Source organism: Protopterus annectens, chromosome 4.part1, assembly GCF_019279795.1.
Source record: "Protopterus annectens isolate FY-2018-M chromosome 4.part1, PAN1.0, whole genome shotgun sequence".
Lineage (NCBI taxonomy): Eukaryota > Metazoa > Chordata > Ceratodontiformes > Protopteridae > Protopterus > Protopterus annectens.
The window spans coordinates 724,471,569-724,495,327 of record NC_056734.1 but is presented as its reverse complement, the minus strand read 5'-3'; positions in this window follow the sequence as shown (position 1 = coordinate 724,495,327).

The following is a 23,759-nucleotide window of genomic DNA, read 5'->3' as shown; positions in this document are numbered from 1 at the left end:
CATGATACAGGTATTCCCTGGTGTCAGTGGCATCTGTCCATACCGGGCATGTGTTTAAGGCATGGTATGTCCTTTGTGGGTCACATTTGATGGCACCACAGGTGTTGCAGGCATCCAGTGGGGAACATAGTGAAGGCACACTGTCTGCATGTACATGCCTATTGTACTGATGGACAGGGTGCCATGCCCTCTGTAGTCCACTGCAATCACAACCATGGTTACTATCTGTGGGCAATATGCAGGGTACTACCAACATAGCGGTTGTTGCCTAGGCAAGTGTGTTTGTGTATGAGACATGGGTTGAGAGTGTTCTCTGTGTAATACAAGGGCTGCTAACTTTGTTCATCAGGCCTTGATGTCACATGTAGGGGTATGAATTGCCACCCCAGCCTCTTGGCTATTCCAAATCTGTTATCCTTGTAAGGTGGACATTGTGACATATAATAGGGCCACCATATAAGAAATTTGGAAAACCCACTCCACAATGAGTCTAGATGTTACACACTCACAGCCACCTCCAGACAGGATACGAATGGCAAAGCACAGACACATGCACACACACACACACACACACACACACACACACACACACACACACACACACACACACACACACGCACACACGCATACACACATGCACACGCACACATGCACACACACACTTGCCCTGTCTGGGATTAGAACTCCTACCTAACTAGTTTATTACACAACAGCATTACGCAGTTATAGGATGCTCCATGGGGATTCCTGGAGTACTCCTTCCCTAAAGGTGTATTTCACTGGGTATGATATCAGCAGGCTTCCCAAAGAAGGTCAATGGAAGTTGTAGTGACTGTGAATGGCCTCAAAAGCATTGCACCCTACACAGACAAAGAAACACACAAACATCCACACTTGCCATGTGTGGGAATAGAACCCCTACCAAAGTACTATATCACACTAGAGCATTACACTGTTATAGGATGCACCACGGAGATTACTGGGTAACTCCTTTCCCAAAGGTGTATTTCACAGTGAATGACATCAGCAGGCTTGCCAAAGTAGGGCATTTGAATTGTAGTGAGTGTGACTAGCCTAAAAAGCATTGGTCCCTACAGAGACAAAGAAACACACACGAACATCCACACTTGCCATGTGTAGGAATAAACCCCCTACCAAAATACTATATCACACTACAGCATTACGCTGTTATAAAATGCACCACAGAGATTACTGGGCTATTCCTTAACCAAAGGAGGATTTCACAGTGAATGACATCAGCAGGCTTGCCAAAGTCGGCCATTTGAATTCTAGTGAGTCTGATTAGCCTAAAAAGCATTGCCCCATACACAGCAGAGACACACACCGTTGCCATATCTGGGATTAGAACTCCTACATAGCTAATTTATCACACTACAGCATTACACAGTTATAGTATGCACCACGGAGAGTACTGGGCTACACCTTTCTCGAAGGTGTATTTCACAGTGAATGACATCAGCAGCCTTGCCATAGTAGGGCATTTGAATTGTAGTGAGTGTGACTAGCCTAAAAAGCATTGATCCCAACACAGGCAGAGACACACACAGTTGCATGTCTGGGATTAGAACTCCTACCTAACTAGTTTATCACACTACAGCATTACGCAGTTATAGGATGCCCCACAAAGATTACTGGGCTACACCTTTCCCAAAGGTGCATGTCACAGTGAATGACATCAGCAGCCTTGCCAAAGTAGGGCATTTGCATTGTAGTGAGTGTGACTAGCCTAAAAAGCATTGCTCCCTACATAGACAGAGAAGCACACATACAGTTGACGTGTCTGGAATTAGAACTCCTACCTAACTAGTCTGTCACACTACAGCATTATTCAGTCATAGGGTGTGCCACGGAAGTTATTGGGCTACACCTTTTCCAAAGGTGTATTTCACAGTGAATGACATCAGCAGCCTTGCCAAAGTAGGGCATTTGAATTGTAGTGAGTGTGACTAACCTAAAAGGGCATTGTTCCCCACACAGACACACACAGTTGCCATGTCTGGAATTAGAACTCTTACCTAACTAGTTTATCACACTACATCATTAAGCAGTTGTAGGATGAGCAACAGCGATTACTGGGCTAGTCTTTTCCCAAAGGTGTATTTCAAAGTGAATGACATCAGCAGGCTTGCCATAGTAGGGCCATGGGGAGGGCAGTGTGTGTGCATGGGCCATAACCCATTCATCTAGAGGTAGACACACCACACTCAGGCAGATGCAGGTTTATATTCTGCAGGTATGTGTATACAACTGCTAGATGACTACTGCCTTGTACAGACATGTTGCACAGCTAGCACTTGCAATACCAGGATACCAGTGGCTAATTTTTACAGTGAGTGACATTTACACATCATGTGGTTGTAGCCATTTGGCTGTGTGCTGGGTGGAACAGGCCTCATGATGGAAGGCTCTTTGTCACTGTCGCTCTCTTCCACACATCTATGTATGTCTAATTTTGGCATATTATAGTGTGCTGTCCTTGGATATATGTCCGTATTCCTATCCAATGTGTGTGCAAAGCATGACTGGTGCATACTGAGGAGTGTATGCACTAACATCTGCAACTGTCAGATATGTATGGTTCACTGCTGTTGGCAGACATGGGCTTCATTTGTTTAAGTGTGTAAGCATGCCTAGTATGACCTTTCAGTATGTTGTTGCCTGACATTGCCTTCATTTCTCTAAGTGTGTGAGTATTCCCAGTATACCCTTCAGTACTGAATGTGTGGATCCATTCCAGGTAGTTTGTACTACAGTTCAGACCTTTGTGTTCTACACCTACAGGTAGCAAACTGTTTATGCAGGATATCTGTAGATCAGTTGGCAATATGGGATCAAACTGTGCATGGGATAGTGTGTACTGTAGATGATTGTGTCTGTGATGCTTCTGCTACATGGTACTGGTGTTAGCAGAGATATTCAGACATGTGTACTGTTATACACTATGATGTTTTATGTCCTCAAGTACTGTCAGGTGGACATTTTTGTTCACAGTGATGCCCTGGGGAACACAGGGTGAATGCAGCTGTGCCCAGTATTGTGGTCAAATGCCTACATATTCATGGAAAGTTATGCCATTCTGGAGGGGAAGCTGCAGACATGTGCTGAGTCTGTGTATCCAGTTCAGCACCTTGGTACAGTGCTGGCAGAGGATCCCATATGTGTACATCCATCAATGTGACAGTATGGCCTTATCTTGCTTTGGCAATACCTCACAGCTGTACAGATTCACACAGGTTACCCAGTCAGGAAATTACCCCTATTGTGGTGTACAGGCAGGTTTGTAGCCACCCATTTTTGTGTCTGCAGCCAGGGATAGTATGTGCACACAGCTGTGTGTGTTGGACCTTGCACATTCTATGCTGCCCATGCTCCCACCTCCCCTCTATTATTCTAGCTCTTCCATACATTATGCATACATTCTCTGATACTTTCCCTATAGTTATCACCTCATCACAGCTGTGTTTTGGTGTTGGTCCACAGTTCATGCAGTAGGACATGGTGGATATGTTATTGTGGTTTGTCCACATGGCTTTGCATATGGCATATGTGGAGTGGGCTATATTGTTATTTGGGTGTCCATGACATAACATACATTGGCAGTACGGGTGAGACACAGGCCTTTCGCAGAGGCAAGTAACCACTTGGTGGTGATGCAGGCCAGCTGTAGCAGGCCATTGCATTCAGTCAGTCCTACAGTCCTAGACTGCCATACAGTATAATCCCGTGGTGTGACAGGGTAGGTGTGCTAGGTGTTCATGCCAATATTTTCTATCAGTATTGATCAGGTGGTGTGGATGCTGGCAGGGTGCTACTTACAGCTAGTGACACACCTGCGTGGGACACCTGCACTGCATGCTGCATTCTTTCCCTATTGCCGTCCACAGGTGGGGTCTATATTGTACCCATTCCCAACAGCAGGGATATGACCAGAGAGGTACCTGTGGGTGGTGTTTGGGTGAGCTGGGTGCATGTGTGCTATGGACACTACTTGCATCTGACTCACAGATATGCATGGGGCATTCCAGTTATGCTGGCTTGTGCAGGGACATCAGCCATTTCCCAATACATCAGTCCTATCACCTTTGTGATGTTCAAGTCGGCCAGACGACATTAGTATTTTCTACTACACGCCCAGATAATGTGATACATGCCTGTATGTACAATTCCAAGGGTGTGTCAATTTTGCAGTTACACATTATATACTATATGTCTGGGGTATTTTCCCTGTGTACTGCTTGTATATCTAGCCCAACAGTCATGCCATGTGCATCTTTCAGATGGTGACACATATTACCACCATACATTTACAATGGCTTACTGTTAGCATGTGTTATACTGGGGGAATTGTCTTTGGCACTGTATTCTTGATGACTTGGCCCTGTCATCGGCAGTAGTGAGCAATGGCCACCAGGTCAAACCTCAACATGCATACATACTGACCACTCTCACTTAATATGAAACACACACCAACCTAACATATGCATACCTGCATATTGTACAAATGCTACAATCTATCCTGCTACCTTGGCCACCTCAGGTAATCTGTGCTCCACTGGTATTATACCTACACATACATGTTATTGCATGTCTACATCAGATTGGAGGGGGGGCACACCTGACTGTTACTACATTTCTACACAGGATTGGGGGGCACACCTGACTGTTTCTACATTTCTACATATGATTGGGGGGGCACACCTGACTGTTACCACATGTCTACATAGGATTGGGGGCACACCTGAGTGTTTCTACATTTCCACACAGGATTGGGGGGCACACCTGACTATTTCTACATTTCTAAACAGGATTGGGGCACACCTGACTGTTTCTACATTTCTACATAGGATTGGGGGGGGGCACATCTGACACTTGTACACATTTGCTATGACTGTACTAGTATGTCAGGTACTCCATTTCATTCTGTATTCTAACCTATCATGCTGACTAGAGGCATATCAGTGTACTACAGGTCTTAGGTTTGATTGACCTACATATTAGTTTCTGACTTTCTACCTTTCAGAACTAACATCCCACTGTCTGACCTGCTGTAGTCTGTCTGTGTAGGCCTGGTGGGGGAGGTTACCCATAGGCATCATTCAGAGGCCTTAACACAGCCTTTGTTTGTATTTGTCTACACCTGTCCTGCCGGCTGAGACTGTTGTTAGGTATGTGAACCTCCCTGACTGACATGTGTGTGTCATATGGACACACATGTGGCCCAGCACATTTCCTGCAGTGGGTTTTGTCACCAAGTATTGTACTGACTACTATTGTGACACCAGTACTTGTTACAGATCTCATGCTGCCACTGTAGGTGTCTACTATCTGCTGGCATCCCATTCATCCACCCAGTTCCCTTGCATGTTCACATCCATACCATAGATACAAGTAACAACACATACTACTCCATTCAGCAATTGGTAAGGAGAGTGACTTACCTTGTGGGTGTGCCAGTATTGAGGATGGTGCTGGAGGGCTGCCTATGCTGGATGCAAATAGTACACTCCCTATACATGGTTGAGCACAGGTAGGGTCATGTTTGGCATTCATTTTACTGTATGTGTGAGTCAGAGAGAGGTGTCATTCCCTGGGTCCCTACTGTGTCAGTGTATGTGCTATGCATTGCCTCTTTGCCAAGGCCAGGGCATACTGGGCATGCCTCCATCTGCCTACTGGGGCACACTCAGGTTGTTCTTCCTCTGAGTCACTCTGTGCCTGTGCAGGCCTTGGCATTGGTGAGGGGCTGTGTGACCCTGCCCCATGCTGTTCCTGCTGCAGCTGTTTCCGCAGGATCATATTGTGTAGCATGGCACATACAATGACAATCTGAGTACATGTAGCTGGTGAGTACTGCAAGGCTCCACCGGATGTGTCCATGCACCAGAACCATGACTTGAGCATCCCAAACACATGCTCTATTATAATTCTGGTCTGTGCGTGTGCCTGATTATGGAGTTCTTGTTCGGGTGTGTGTGCATTTCTGATGGGTGTCATCAGCAATGGCTCCAATGCTTAACCAGCATCCCCCTCTAGGTGACAGTAAGGGATGTCCCCATTGGCAAATCTCTGGTACAGCTGCATCAGAAGCCAGATGTGGAAATCTTGATAGCTTCCAGATTAGCCAGTGCACACATTTATTATAATACCCTGGGCATCACACATGACCTGGCAGTTAATGGTGGGGAAGCCCTTGTGGTTGATGTAGACCCTGCCCCGCTCACTGGGTGGTGCTTTGATGCATATGTGCGTGCAGTCTATAGCATCCACTACCTCAGGGTATTCTGTTATTTGGTGGAAGAGACGCATATTGCTGGCCAGCACCTCACAGGTGTGGAGGAAATATACGTGCTTACCGGCATGTGCTGACATGGCATCCAGGAACTGGTGGAATACCCTGGATGCCGATGCCTGTGAGATCCCCATGGTATCCCCAGTTGGGCTTTGGGAGGTACCTGTGGCTAGTATTCCTAGGCCTACACATATCTTGGTATCCACTGGGATGGGTTCCCCCTCTGTTAGTTCTGTGTGTCAGGCATGGCCGGCACAGCTCAGTAATTTGCTGTAGGAGGTCCCTGTCCACCCTATGGCACTCCACTATCTACAGCTCTTGTAGCCCCTGGTAAGTTACCCTGGGTTTGTACCCCCTTCTCCGTCTCCTCACTGTGGGTTGGTCGACAGCATTCTCATCCTCACCACCCTCAGCCTCTTCCAAATGTTGATGTCTGATAGCTGCTGCAGCCCCTATCGTTTTGTTGCTTTTGTTTGTTAAAAGTTCCCCACTTGTATACACTGGTGGTGTAGAGTATGTGGGAAAAAACAGAGGGAAAGGTGTTTGCATAGTTTATAGTAGTATTCTTGGCTGGGCTGGTCTGCTGCCTGTGTAATTGGCTGATTCTGATACATTTCACCTGCCAGCTATGCTAGTTCTCCTAGATTACCTTCCTACTGCTGTTTTCCCTTCTCATTGCCTTCCTGTTTAAGTCCGGGGGTGCGCCGCACAAACACAGTGCTCAAATGTGCACAGAGCTGCTATTTTTTGGTTTACTTTTTTTTTCCCTTTAAAACCCAGTGTGCGGTGCACACACCCGCATAGACAATGTAAAGAGTGCTAAGTAGCCTCAGACACACACCCTTGCTTAGCTCTGCTAAGCTAAGGGCAAACCCAAGCCACAGGGCTCCAATCCACTTACAGTATGCTTGACACACACCCCTATGATGTCAGCTAACTCCTAGGTTTGCACCAAGCTATTCCTGCTCTTACACTGTTGGGTGCTGACTAGCATGCAGGGGAAATCTGGGATTCAGTATCATCCCCCTCATTTGTGTAGGAATGCCTGCTGATGCATAGTCCCACACTGAGCCTCCCCCTATGCAACCACTATTCACTGGTCATGTTGTCTTCTGCCTGCCATTGAGTATAATGGCAAGATAGTGATTTTGGTTAGAATGCTTATTTTAGGATTTTTTTTTTTTATTTTTCGCCCGATCCCATTTGCTCGCCACTGTCGCTTAAACAGCCGAGATCGGCTAAAAAAATAAAAGTTAATTTTGTTTTTTTGCAACTGTTTTCCATGCCAATGGCCATATATTTGGCCACTGGCATGCTTTCTACATGATACCCACCCTTTATTTGGAGCTGTCATGGCTCGTTTTGTAGTTTGCAGAAATGTACTCTGTTACTAACCGAGTACATTTCTGCAGATTACACTAGTCCTGCATGGCCAGCTTCCAGCTTCCCGGATCGCAAATTCACCTAATTTGCATGGATTTCACCTGCAAATGGGGTAATTTGCATACAGGAGCTGAGTCCATGCAGGACTAGTGCAGGAGCGCTCGTGCACTTCCCTACAGCCTATTCCTGGATCTCATGGCAGACATATTGCCTGCTGGAGCTCCTGCACTAGTCCTGCACACCATGCAGGGCTTGCTGAATCTGGGGGTTAGAGAGCTGATAGAGTAAGAGCATTTCTCTTAACATGCATTTTCTGAAGGAAATAAAGGTTGAAACTCAAATGTATGACATTTAGTTATCTCAATCCTCAGTGATTTGCCAGAATACCACAGATTTTATGAGGAATAGGCCAAAAATATAAGGCAAAAATCTGGACATTCTACAAAAATCTGCACAGTTGAGAGGTATGCATACCTCTCAACCTCTTAGTGGAAGAAATCTGGACAAAGCTTAAAATAATGTGGATGCAATGGCCGAACAAAATAGGGATAGATTTTAAGTAATGCTCTTTTAAACTTAGAAAGTTGCTAGACTAACAGGATTTGTGTTAACATGCATTTTCTGAAGGATATGAGGTCAGGAACTGATACACACACACACACACACACACACACACACACACACACACACACACACACACACACACACACACACACACCTTCTCTTGCATACAGCATCTAACGACTAGTTTAAATTCCACACACTCATACTCTCTCACACAACACACAGACATGCACTTTCTCTCTCATACAGAAATGAACAGAGCCAGTATTTATTTATTAATTACATTTGTTAACAGAGTAATGTCTGAATTGGCTAGGAGCCTGTTTTCAGAGAAGGCCCAGGGAGAAAAGCTCCAAAACAGTATCAGTACTAACAATAATAATTATATACAAATACAAATACACATAACAGTGTACACATATATGTACAATGCAGCATTAACAGAGACACCAAGGCAGTTGTACAGTTACGAGTATGGTTCATATGAACCTATGTCCAACAGAGTAGCAGAATGAAGTTGTATCATATAAACAGTTTAGCACAGAGATGAAGGAAAAAGTGGGAATGTTAGAAAAAGCTAGGTTAAATTATACACATGCACACCTACCTTCTCTCTGTTCTCACACAGCAGCACATGCATACAAACACCTACTTTCTCACAAAGCAACACACACATACACACAACTACTCTCTCACACAGTAAGACAGACATACCCACTTTATCTCTCATACAAACAGAATGGCTAATTTAGATTCCATACACGTATACACACACACACACACACACACACACACACACACACACACACACACACACACACACACACACACACACACACACACACACACACACATGCACACGCACATTTTCTCTCATATACAGAAATGAACGTTTTAAATTACAAAGACACACACATATACTTACTTTCTTTCTAAACCAAACAGACACATACGTACACACGGACTTAACTCCTCTCTTAATGGAACTGCTAGCTTAAATTCTGCACACAGCTGAAGAATGTATTTACATCCACCACATTGACATGCATGTATGCGACACACGCATGTTCCTCCTTAAAAGAGAAGACACTAGTACCGTGGAGTGAAGAATTTTTTTTGTTTAATTGTTGAAGCCTCCTGGCCAACCTGCAGCTGTAAAGTGGGAGGGTGCTCACCCTTCACCCCTCGCCCTATGGTTCCGGTGCCCTTGACTCATTGACAGGGCACCGAGAAGAGCGCATACTTTATAGACTGAGGAAAACTAAATTAATTCAAATAAATAAATAAATAAAAATTGCGCCCCTTACGTGGCTGGCCTGTATGGTGCCCTAGGTGGTCACCTAGTTCACCTATGTCTAAGGCCAGCCATGCTTTTGATCCAATTCCCCACAATGGAATCAATGAAAAATTATACATACTTAATATAAACTCCTGTGTTGTCTGCTGGATTAAAAATTGACTAACCAACAGATCTCAGGTTGTGAAAGCTGCTAGTGTACTCTCCGAATGTTGTATTGTACCAAAGCAATCCATGCCAGGTCCTCCCTTGTTTGGCATTTATTTTGTAGACATTCAAACCAAAATCCAGGAAGTGTGGTTGAACAAGTTTGCTGATGACTGCAAACTAGATACTGTTATCTGCTCACCCACTGATACTTAGCTCCAGCAAGGGTTCAAATGTACATATACCTGGTATGCTGAAAATAATCTAAAGTTAAATGCAGAAAAGTGCAGTGTATACCATTCAGAAAAAATAAAAAGCCATTACCACTTTATATATACTCATTTTCAGACAGAGAAGGTGATAAGACACCCGAGTATTTACAACGATAATTTCCTCTTATTTGATCATCATAGTTCAACATTTGACAAGAAATCCTTCTATCTAGGCTAGTTAGTTGCCAAGAGAATATCTTCAAGACCCAAAAAGGTCATCACACCCTACATTCTGTCCTTATTAGACCCATCACTCGATACAATGCCCCCTTTAGTATGTACACATCCAAACATATTGCTCAGCTGGAATGGCCCCAAAGATTTCAAACTAAGAAAATTAAAGGTCTTAAATAATGAATTATCCCAAAAGTTTAACGTAACTCTCTTTGTATTCGGTACTCTACCGGCTGCTCCAAGGTTACCTGCATCTAGTTTTTAACGCTGTAAAAATCCCAGTCCTGTTTGATTGCCTATTTCTTCACAAAACCAGTGCCTCTACAAATACATGCACTACAGAACTAAGCCTACACTAAAACATAAGACTATTTGGTGGGATAGGTTCCTAACAAAGTATATTCCCAACCTATGAAATAACTTGCCACTAAGGGTCAAACAAAGGACTACTTTGGCTCCCTTTAAGGTACGTCTTGCTGACTGGATGGGCACACACAAATGTACACCAGACTTATCATGTAAGTCCTGCTCAGTTTGGTTGGTAAGCAGTACTGAATGCTGGTGGCAAAAACTTTTGGGCTTGTCTGCTAGATGGTGCATGTGGCTAGGCATCTTATAGCCCTGTTCTTAAGATAAGTTTAGGAGTAAAAGTGGAGAAAGAATCGTGTGGATTTTAGAAATGAAGGATACTGCAACACGCTATTTTTGAATGACCCAAAGGTCTGTTCATCAAAGATATTAATAGAGAAGGTGCCTGTCTAACATCAAGGTAGGGTATTCTAAAGATTGAAACATAGAGAAAAGAAGCAATTGCCACTAGTTTTGGTATGAGTTTTGAGGATTGCTGTGCTTTAAGTTAGTTTTGAGGACCAAAGTTGTTAGGATGCCCCTAGCAAAGAGTCAGTGGGTAACTGGTGGTAGTGATCCATGTTTTTTTTCTGTAGATGATTATGGAGAATTGCATAAGTAGCTGGTATGTCCTCCACAGTCAGCCACAATGGTCCTTAAATCCGAGGTCAAGGAGAAAGAATCTGAGCATCTTAGTTTGGATGGCTTGCATATCTCTAATATTTAATAATACCAGATTCTCTAGCAGCAAGGAGGGATGACCATACTGTCACTCGTCTGGTTAGGGTAAAACAGATGAACATTCGTGGGTTCAGTTCAAGGAGCTTTTTTAAGTATTTGTTTTAAGTATTTTAGCATAACTAATAAACATTTGAAGAGTGAGCAGTTCATGGCTCCAGTGACTTGTTTGCTGCTTGCTTTTTGTTGATGAGGTCCATGATGATCCTTTCCATGGCCTTGCAGATGAGGCTGATTAGACTTATGGGTCTATAATTCCCAGGGTCTGTTGACCCCCCCTCCCAGTTTGCAAATGGATTATTGATGCTGTTTTCCATTCTGCTGATACAAAGCCAGTTGTCAGGCTATGGTTAAAGAAAATGGCAAGTGGGTCAGCCAGGTTCTGTTTTAGATTGCTTAGTAAGCAACCTGGGATGTTATCTGGTCCCACTGAGGCCATGATTTTGGCCTTGGAGAGTGCAGATATGACTTGATCTCTGGAGATACTAGGTAGAGAACTGGTGACACATATGCTTTGGTGTATGGTTGGTGGGGATAGGGGAGTGAACTTTGCACCAAATCTGTCAGCTAGCAGGTTGGCAATTTCCTCTGGTATAGTGTTACATTTTGGACATAGCTAAAGGCTGCCTTATGATTTTCCTTGGCTAAGAAAGCCATTTTAGCTTCATAATTAGCTTTAGAGGAATTTGCAAGTCTTCTGATTTGCTTGTTCAATCTGTGGTGAGTATTCTTCCTCTGCAGAGGCAGTTGCCTGTTGTTCCTGGACATCAGTTTCTTCTTTTTGTTATACAACTTGTTCATACTAGATGTCCACCAAAGTGATTTGCTTTTTTGGGATGGCCTGGTTTTAATCTATCAGATACAGTCAAGTCTATACAGTTGCTAAGATGATTATACAGGGCATGCATATGCACATCTCTGTATAGGAGAGGAAGGCTGGCATAATGGTTAAGGTATTTGCCTTACAGACACACGTTGCAGAGTTTGATTTTCACATGGGTTAATTGGCTAGGCTTAAAATGACCCACAAGAGCAGTTAGCTTACTACAAACCTATAGGAGTCATTATTGCCTGTGATTGCAGGGGGTATCAAACTTTTTATACCATCACTTAGTTGGCTGTAGTTTGCATTGGACAAGTTCCTTAGTTTTTTTTTCTCCTTTGGGGTGTGGGGTCCAACAGTTACCTTGAATGAGACTGATTTATGGTCCAACCTTTCCAGGGAAGGCATCACACAGGGGGCAGTGCAGTGACCACCCATGTTGGTGAGTACTATGTCAAGGGCATTAGAGCCACTTGTGGGGGTGCAGACTATCTGTTCCAGAACATTTGCATTGACAAAGTCCAGGAACCTCTGGGTGAACATGTTTGAGCTTGCGTATGTTACCCAGACAATGGACAGATAATTGAAATCTCCCATGACTAAGGTGCTGGGCTGTATGGTGAGTGACTCCTGTAAGTCCAGGTAGGAATTGTGCTTTTCTTGGTTCCAGGAGGTGGACCTATAGCTAGCAATGATGTGGTAAGGTATTTTGCCTATAGTTAACTGGCCATGGAGTAGTTAAGTGAGTTGTACTGTTTGACCAATCTGAAGGTGGACTTGGCTTTAATGAAGAAGAGTCATGATCTGCATGTGCTTTATACATTCTTACGTAAGTACTAGTCTAAATGCCCTTGTGAACCATTTTAAGCCTAGTCAATTTCCTTTGGTGAGAATCAGACCCTGTACCTATTGTCTGTGAGGTAAACTCCTCAAGCACCACACCATCTCCAATTAGATCAATACAGAGATCTGTTTGTATAAGATTCAAGTTGCCAGAGGCATAGATGTAGTCAGTGAAGCATAAATTTCACCCTTCTAACCTATGATCCACACAAAAATAATTCACCATTATCTGAAGCACTGCTGTCAGTCAAGAGTCCCCCAAATGCTTGTAGGAGCTCACCATAGTTTTTTGGTAATGTTCCTAAGTGTCTAATGTGTTGATCTGGTAATGAGATTAAAGTAGGACTTTATGCAGGTCTCTAGTATTAAAAACTGATGATACCATCTCTTCTGCTAGTGTCATCTGCGACCAGCTTCCAGAACTCCTTTCACAAAAGCAGTGTTACGACATTTGCATTAAGATTTCAGTTGTTTTTAGCTAAGATTAAAAGGGTTACCTAAAAACTCCTGGTACACATTATTATTTTTGACAGTTGTCTTTTTTAATACAGTAGATGTCATTTTGTAAAACTGCTATGATTTACCACCCATAGCTTTCTTCACACAAAGCGGAATTCAAATTTAGTAGACACTTTGCTTACGCTCTGCTTGACCTTCAAATCTGATACACAACATTATATGGTAATAACCAAATACACGTAATTGAACAGAACAAAATATACCTTAGAGAAAACTTGTCTTTTGAAATCTACATCTATTTAATTAAAAAAAAATCTAGTCTATATCAAAATTCCGAAGAGGTAGAACGCCGAATGTGAAAACATCTAACCCAAAATATCGAATGGTGAAAATAGCGAAGCCCGAGAACATCGAAATCTTACCCAGGGCAAGATTTTGGTGGGCCATTCCGTGGCTTTGCTATTTCCTCCACTGTGGTGCGAGAGTTACAGACCTTAGGGTTAGGGTGCAGGTTAAGGTAAGTGGATAGCTAGTAATGTATGTATGTTGTAGTGTAGGGTTGTGTTTTGTTAACTGTATGTGTGTGTATTAATTAGTTTGTTTGTGTATAGATTTGTAGGGTATGTGTGCGATAATTACGGACCTTAGGGTTAGGGTGTAGGTTAAGGTAAGTGGATAGTTAGTAATGTATGTGTGGTTTAGTGTGGGGTTGGGTTTTGTTAAATGTATGTATGTGGTTTATTTATTTTGATGTGCTTGTGTTGGGTGTATGTTTCTCGGAACAGCAAATTTTTTCCCTGGGAAAAAATTCACTATTCTGAGCGTTTATTGTTTTCAATATTTGAAATTCCAAGTTCGAACATATGGGGTTTGACATTTTGGAATTTCGAATATATGATATAGACCCAAAAAAAATCAATTAGTTATACAAGACAGGACAATTCATTTTGCATAGTAAAAATACACAGAAGCAGTATTGGCAATACAAATAGACCATGACACGAACTTACTTTCAAAGTCTGCTAAGCAGTCTAAGGAATACACATTTCTGTTTGTGCAAACGAAAATTCAATTTGCCATGGAAATATATTTTATAGTTAAAATAAATAATAGAAACCGTAATATAAAATTTTCAAAATAGCAAGTAGACCTGTTACCATTTGTTGAGATATTAAGCAAAGTGCAATTATTCAAAACATTACAAAATAAGTACAGCATTTTGAATACAATGTAACTTAAATAAATGTTACAGGGGGCACTTGAGGAAAACAGTTCCATACACATTCTTGGTGTCCCATCAGATATGTTACAGGTGGGCAAAATACATCATCAAGAATGTGTCTTACCACCTCTTGTTTGAGATTTTTTGTGGACAAGCTATCAAGGTACAGTTGAAATTAGGCTGATATCCAATTTGGCGCATGACATTTGCAAATGTAGTCTTTGCAGATGAGGCAGCTCTCTTAGCTGCAAGTTTATTGTCAACTTCACCATGTACTGGAATGGTTTACTGCTGAGTATGAGGTAGGCTTGGTGAAAATCAAATCAGCAAATAGTAGGTCTTGGCTTTCTTATCAACATCACCAGATATCAAGTCATGGCTTTCTCCAAGGAAACAATGGATTGCTTTCTGCAAGTAACTGAGGGCCAACTATATCAGCTGGAAAATCTTGACATGAAGTAACAGTCATTTCCTTAAGAACACAAACAATGTCCATTATATTCTGTTCCCTGGTAGGTTTGTTTACAGTCAGCAGCAAATGATGTTCCTGAACATATGTTGTAAATAATTTTCTTACTAATGTTGTAAAACCAATATTATACAATGACTGGCCACTAACATTCAAAAGTGAGTATGCCAATTGGTGAACTCAACCAGCGCGCCCGTTGTAAATCGAGCATATCCAATTTAAAAAGATCCGGTCGCCTGGACTTTCTTCCATTAATATATGCAACAAAAATTTCATTTAAAAAATAAAATCAACTTACAAAATCAGAGACTTCAAACCAAAGAGAGAGAGAGAGAGAGACAGGGCAGACAAAAAATAAAAAGATAATCAGGTATGTTATGCAGAACGAGAGAAAAGTATTCCACTTTCCTTTTTATTTTCTCTGTCCTGTCTGCTTCGTACATTGAAAGTCTCCCAATTTCTTTCTTTTAATTAAAAAAAAAAAAAAAAAAGCAATGGAGATCTTCCTTTCTCCATTGCTTCCTTTACACAGCACCCTTTGCTTCAGTCACCACCAATCAACTATATTACCAACGATAGTTATATAATGATAGTTATAATAGATCCGGTCTAAGCAATGAAAAAATGAATATGACCATTTCCAGTAACAAGTTCTACCACAAATACCTTTTCTGTTGAGAACACTGAGTAAAAATGAACACTTTTTTCCCGATATTAATCAGTTGCTGGTGTTTTTTGAAGTGTGCTTCTATTTCCTGTTTTTTTCTTCCTTTACACAGAACTGATATACTGTGTAAGCATGGGAACAAAAGTCCCATATGCATATGCAGTACATCAGGAATGCCCCAGGATACCAGGGGAAAAATGCAGAAGATCAACATGACGTACATATATAAGGACATTATTTTAGAAAAGTAGCTTACTTTTTTCTTAAATAATGTCATTGTATAATAGCAATAACCCATGGCTGGGTATGGATAATGCTGGATTTACCCACACCCAGCCATGGGTTATTGCTGTATTATTCCAGTCTGTTTCTGGTAATCTACACTCCTAGCTACTATTTTTCCCTTCTGTGTTTCATGCATGAGGAGTATGAATTCCTCTAGGTCATCAGCAATCAACTTTAGTGGGCTAAACACTCCAGCAATTATAATCTTGTTCTAGGCTTGTCTTCATTCTCACAGTTACGCAATCTACAATACTGACATTATCGTCAAACATAAAATAATCATATGTCTTATAACCTTCTTTAATTCCTATCATAACACCTTCAACTGATTTTTTGTTAGAATCTCTGTTGCAGTAAAAGCATTTATAACCTGACAGAACTAGTTTCCAGTCATTGTTCTTTAACCATGTTTCACAAACAATAACAACATCAAACTTATGTGAACACAGCAATTTTTCCAATAAAAAACTTTATTACCAACTCTCCTATCATTAACAACCAGCACAGATAAATCAAATGTCTGTGAACTGTTAAATACCTTAAATGGCAAAAATCATGTCTTGTGTTACTCAAATATTGTGATATATCTGCTGCAATGATTCTTTTCCTTTGTCTTGACAGCGAACTCCGTCTTGCCTAAATATGTGTGTAGCCAAAATTAGGCTTGCATGTTCTACACATTTTTACTTTTTGAAATGGGGCATGTTTCATGTAGGCATTTCATCTCATTCAAAAAATGTCATTCACACTTACCTGTCTCTCCTTTCTATATGCAATTTATAAATAATTCATACTAATACCTGTACAAGCTATGTTATCTAAAATGTCTGCAAGTTCCTTACTAGCAGTCAGTGACCCCTTAAAGATAAGGTCATCTGAACCAACATGAAGAAAAACAGTTCCATACCTCCTTACATTAAGGTGTTCTGAGGTTCTACTCACATCATGAATGTTTGATCTTGCCAAGCTTAACACTACTCAGTGCTCATCATGGCAGATAGTGACTTCAAAGCAAAGTAGGGCAGGCTGCAGGAAGCAGCTGAATGGGTGGGGCTAACCAGAATGTGATAGGGTTGTATTACAGAATGTCAAAAGCCATTATATGTAATCAAAGAACAGATGCAGTCATTCTTTCTATCCACAGACTGGCTCCGTATGTACGTACTTATTATTTCCACTTTATTAACTGTATAAGCCGCGGTGATGGTGCTGCGGTAGCGTTGTTGCCTCACAATAAGACGCTGTCCGGTTCGATTTTCAGCTAGAGCATCTTCTGTGTAGAGACATGCGTGAATGGGCATACCTTCGTTGAAGGTTGTGCGTCAGAGCTGGTAACTCGGTACGTAAAAATCAACTACCAATTATTAGCGGACCGGAGTTCTGCTGTGGTGACTCCTAACTGGGAAAAGCTGAAAGACACAGATGAATACATCAGATGTTTGACTTGCAGTCAATAAAGCCAGCCTTTGGTGAAATGCAGCCCTAGATAAAGGACTTCATGGACCCCCTCTGATGCACATTAGCCCCCCCAACCACACACACACACACACAAACTCTCTCTTTCCCAGTACCTCTCCCATAATTTCCTCATCCTAGCCTCACACCATGCAGATAGATTACTTCTTTCTTTCTTTTTAACACTTTGTCTTAACTCCCCCTGCCCCATGCTTTTAATAAATCCTAACTGGCCAGGACTTTACTGTAATAAGTCAGGAAAATGTAAATGAATTAAGCAGGGTAGAATTTATGAGGTTCTGGATGTTCTGAGGTGCATCTTAGAGCTTTTTTCATAAGTTTTTGATTTAATGATGGCCTGAACAAAAATTTATGACTAAGAACCAGCACCATGGTGAAGAGGGATAAAGCTCTAACTATGACCCAGGCAACCTGGATTTGATTAGCAGCCTGAGGTTTTGAGGCTTTGCCAGGAAGGGATGGACATGCTCATCCCAGGGGAGGGCATTTGCTTAGGCAATCTCTGCATGGGGGTATGGTCCACAGAGGACAGAAGTCCACTGATATATAAGGACAAAAGCAACAGAAGGGGAGGATGGTGGTAGGTCATAAAATCAAAACCAACTCCACGCATGTACGGTATGCTGCAGAGTCAAATTTCAAATTGCAAAGTCAAACAAAAGGACTGGCACACAGTAGTCCATAGTATATATTTATTTATAAGCAAGTTAGTTCAGAAAAACAAATCATCATTGTTAACATCCAAGGATGAAAATATAACAGACCGGTTTCAGCATGAAATGCCCTCATCAGTGTAAACCCAAACAAACCAAAACCCATCATTTACATAGTAAATCTCACACTTCTATTGGTCAATCAAAAATGCCCGTTAAGGTCAGGTGAAAATAACCTCCCAAGTCTAATAATCCAAGTTTCTACTGCTGTAATTGTTTTGTTTTGTTGCTCATAATTGAAAACAAAATAAAAAAAATGACAATACTGACTAGATTCATAGGGTGAAACTATATACAATGCTGAACCAAAAGCAAATGGTCAGTACGTATTACAGCGACAAACAGTTAACAGTATAACAGAGGCAGCTAGAGAACTTCACACTTATACCCTTATAGTTATGCTAGTGGTATAGCTGATCAAATGATGTAACAGCTGGACTTCAGCAGTTCAACTGTTACATAATTCAGTTTTTTTTCCCATTTCTATGAGGTTGTGCAACCCTGGAATTAGTATATTTAAATATTGGGGGTATGGGGCAGAAGCTGTTGTTTGTTTCAGTTTTGGTAAGTGCAAATCTAAGCTGTTGGTTTACATTTGTGATTACTTTTTTTAGATTATTTATTTTGTGATGATAGCAATCACTGATAAGTTTGTTCGATATGTTGTATTTCAAACAATCTCATTAGTGATTATTCATTACATAATCATATACACACACACACACACACACACACACACACACACACACACACACACACACATATATATATATATATATATATATATATATATATATATATATATATACACACACACACACACACACACATATATATATATATATATATATATATATATATATATATATATATATATATATATATATATATATGGGTCCCCTTCAAAACATCTAAAACCCATAACATCTAATTTCATAACATTGAGACCAAAACATCTAAAACCCATAACATTGAATTTCATAACATCTGACAGTACAAATCACATGAAAATAACATCCCCTCCACATATAATGACATATAATGACACCAAACTACCAAACACACTTTTTACTACGTTTCTGCAGGGGGGGCTTCATACAGTGGGGTTAGGAAATTAACTTTTTCCCACTGTAGTACGATCTTGGAGTTGGTATATTTAATTTACGGGGGGGTGCAGGGGGGCTTGCCCCCCTGCAGAAACATAGTAAAAAGTGTATCCACCAAAGACAAGAAAACTGTTTAGTATCACAAAAGACCAGGAATAATACCTCCAACATTCTTTTATTTGAACAGCAAATATATCATAAAACTGAAAAGCACAGAAATAAATTTCTCTTAGCGCCTCGGCTTAAAACGGCCTTTACAGAGCAAATTCATGACATAAAAAAAAACAAAGCTTTTATATAAAATCTAACATCAATTAAATTCATTTGCAATTATATCATTAATCAATTAATCAATTAAATATATTGCACACTTTTAAAAAGGCAAATACATACATCTTAGCTTATTCTATATAACTTTTCCAGTTAAATTCTCTATTCATTCCCCTAGGATGTAAAGTATTATATTTTAATATAAAAACAGATTCCTTCTTTCTTAATATATATTTTATAGTATCTTCACCCATATAATCTGTTTTTACTTGTTCTAATATTGTTAGCAAATAATGTATAAATATTGATAGTAAAAAGTGTGTTTGGTAGTTTGATGTCATTATATGTGAAAAGGATGTTATTTTCTTGTGATTTGTAGTGCTAGATGTTATAAAATTCGATGTTATGGGTTTTAGATGTTTTGGGTTTTAGATGTTCTGGTCTCAATATTATGAAATTAGATGTTATGGGTTTTAGATGTTTCAAAGTAGTCATGAATATATATATATATATATATATATATATATATATATATATATATATATACCTCACAAAGATTTTCATTCATACTGTGCTTTATTTAATCAACGCACTATCCATCTTTGGTATATTTTCGCTTCTAAATATTTCGGTTCTCAGTTTAATTATCCAGAAATGTCATCGGTTAGCCATCGGACTACCGGGATTCCGAAAAACTGCAAAGATAAAGACAGAGACAGGCTGCCGAGGTCCAAAGCTGCCAACGCGCTTCTCCTAAGCCAGTCGCCAGTTTGCCAGTACTCAGTGAGGCGCTTTCACAGCCCCTGATACCCGCTACTTCTGACTCGCAGGCCTCTACTGAAACCCATTCGGAGTCCAGAATGCCGCGAGATGCTTCAACTGTGGAACCTGTGAATGTCTCTACCTTGGATGGGTCCGGAGCCACTGTACAGGCACCGCTTCTGAGGGTGTATTCAGGCCTATGGACTTGTATATTAAACCAATGCCTCCTTCTTCATTTAGGCCAAAATCTCAAACCATGCCTAAGAAACCAATGCCTAGGCCGCATGCTCAGGCCTCTATGCCTAAAAAACAAATGACAAGAATGGCTGAAGATCTTATAACTCTAATCAGGGGAAGCCAACTTCCCCCTTCTAAGAGACCTAGGATTGAAGTTGTTTATGAATCTTCTGACCAGGATTCTGATTTTTCTGATTCTTCTGATAATCTGGATTTGCTCTTATCTACTTATGAGGATTCTGATGCAGAGGACTCTATGCCCTCTGCTTCCCCTCCAGAGGATTTTTCTTTTGGCGAGACCTTACATACTATAAGAGAGCATTTCCACTGGGAAAGTCAGGATTTTTCTGATTCAAAAAAGAGGCTTAGGTATTTTTTACTCCTGCCTCAGTATAGGCCTTTAGGTATACCTCCTGTACTAGACATTGTTGATTATGCCTTTTCAGAATCTAGTTTGTCTCCTGATTCTTTGTCTCCTGTTCCCAGAAAACCTAACAGATATTACAGGGGTCCTGATTCACACAAGTTCCTTTTTAAAAATCCTATTGTGGATCCAGAGACTATTTCACAGGGACCCAAAGGCATTAAGGCTTCTACTGCTAAAAATCCTACCCCCTCTGATAGAGACTCAAGGGCACTGGATAGATGGGGTAAGAAGGTTTACACTTCTGCAACCTTGGCCATTAGGGCTTTAAACTGCCTGTTTCATATGTTAAAGTATCAACAACATGTTATTGGATTGCTTAAACAGAAAATGATGTTGATTCCTGACTGTGTTGAAAATAAAGAATTACAGGATTTAATGCATTCTGCTGAACAGGTTGGAAAACATACTTTGCAATGTGGATTTGATTCATTAGAGGCCTCTTGCAGGGCTGCTGTTACTGGGTTTGTGCTCAGAATGCATGCTTTGCTTAAGGAGCAATCTTTGCATGATCATGTTAAAGCAAAATTGTTGGATGCTCCCTTAAATCAGGACCACCTGTTTGGCAACAAGGCTGAGGAACTTCTTAAAAAGATGGAAGATAAAGCTAAATGTATGCAAACTGTTAAAGATTTCTTACAAGTTCAGCCTCCTAGATTTAGTAGGCACTTGCCCTCTAAGAATTGGTCCTTTCCAGCCCCTTCCAGGTCTTCTCAAGCTAAACCCAGACACAGCAGAAACCCCAGGTTTCAGTCCCAAGGGACACACAAGACTAAGCAGTGGGGGATTTCCGCACCCAAATCTGGGAGTAGTAAGACTCCCCCTATGGAAAACTGTTTCAATTACTTGTTTTTAAAACTTCCAAGCACTTCCCAACTGAATGCTCTTTTAGGCAGAAAGATTGGTCTGCAGGCCAAAAACTGGGAACTCATTACCCAGGACAAATAGGTTTTAAATATAGTGTCTCAAGGATACAGATTTCACATTACCAACATCGAGCGGGTGGCCAGATCTATCCCCAAATCAGTGGACAGAGGCCCAAAATCAATTACTCTCTCTCTTAAACATGCGGACTATTCAGTTGCTACCAGAAGAAGAAAAGGGACAAGGTTTTTATTCAAAACGTTCCCTGGTACCCAGAAAAGGCAATACATGGCATCCTATCTTGGACCTTTCTACACTAAACACCTTTCTGGTGATGCCAAAATTCAAGATGCTGACTCTTCACCAGTTGCTTCCTATGCTAGGCAAAGATGCATGGTTGGCAACACTAGACTTAAAAGAAGCATACCTGCACATCCCTATCAGGCAGTCTTGCAGAGGATACCTACGCTTCAAAGCAGGCTACATGCACTATCACTTCTCTACACTGCCCTTTGGCTTATCTACTGTGCCCAGGGTATTCACAAAGTGCCTAGCTCCAGTCATTGCATTTTGCAGGCAAATAAATATTCAAATATACCCATACCTGGACAATTGTCTAATTCAGGCAGAAAGCCGGGACATTCTTTTGAATCATCTGGCCTTTATTCAAAGGGTACTGACTTGTCTGGGGCTCACCATAAATGAAAAGAAATCACATCTGGTACCCTGTCAACAAATTATATTCCTGGGAGCAAGCTTGAATACAACTTACCACATGGCTTTCTTCACGCCAGAGAAACGGATTAATTTGACAACCTACTTCAAACAAGTGGCCACAAAAACCCAGCTATCTGCAAGGCAAATACTGCAAGCCTTGGGATTCATGGCCTCCTGCATTCTTCTAATTCCATATGCAAGGCTGCATATGAAGAAACTACAATGGTATCTCAAAAGCCTATGGTGTCAACATTCACAAGATCTAGAAGCAAGGATTCTTATCATGCCTTGCCTATGCCTAGAGTTCCTTTGGTGTGCAGAGGCCTGCCACCAAAACAGGGGGCTACCATTCACATTACCCACTGCCACCCAAATCTTATTCATGGGGAGCTCACCTGGCAGGGAAGTGCATTCAGGGCAAATGGAACCCAAGTCAAATGCACCTGCACATAAATCAAAAGGAAATGTTAGCTGCACAGAATGCTCTGGCAGCCTTCAAGGACCACATTCTTCCAGGACAACTAATGGTAAAGACGGACAACACCACAGTCATGTGGTACATAAACAAGCAGGGGGGTACACATTCTTACCCCCTCTGCAGACTAGCCATGGCATTGTGGAACACATTCTTGAGCTACCAAGTGAATCTGCAAGCTCATTTCCTGCCAAGAAAACTAAAAACACTGGCAGACAGACTAAGCAGAAACCTCACGGACCCACACGAGTGGAAACTGGAACCAAGGATTTTCAATATGTTGACAAGAAAATGGGGGAGCCCAGATATAGACCTGTTTGCCTCCTCTCAGAACCATCAACTGGAAAAATTTTGCACAAGGATTCCCCACAAGCTAGCTTGGAAAGTGGATGCTGTATCTTTCAGCTTGGAAAAACCTATCAGTTTATGCCTTTCCTCCTCTGCCTCTGCTCCCCAAGGTACTACTAAAGATCAAACAAGACAAGCCAAGGACAATTTTAATTGCACCATACTGGCCTTGCTAACACTGGTACCCACTCTTGCACAAAGTGTCATGCTTGGCTCCATGGCACCTGCCTCAGACTCCTTCCCTGTTTTCTCAGCAGAAGAACCAGATTCTGCACCCTCAGCTGCAAACCCTGAACATAGCAGCCTGGCTAATTACCTAATCTCTCCTTTACCACCCTTCAGTAAATCAGTGATGGATATCATTTT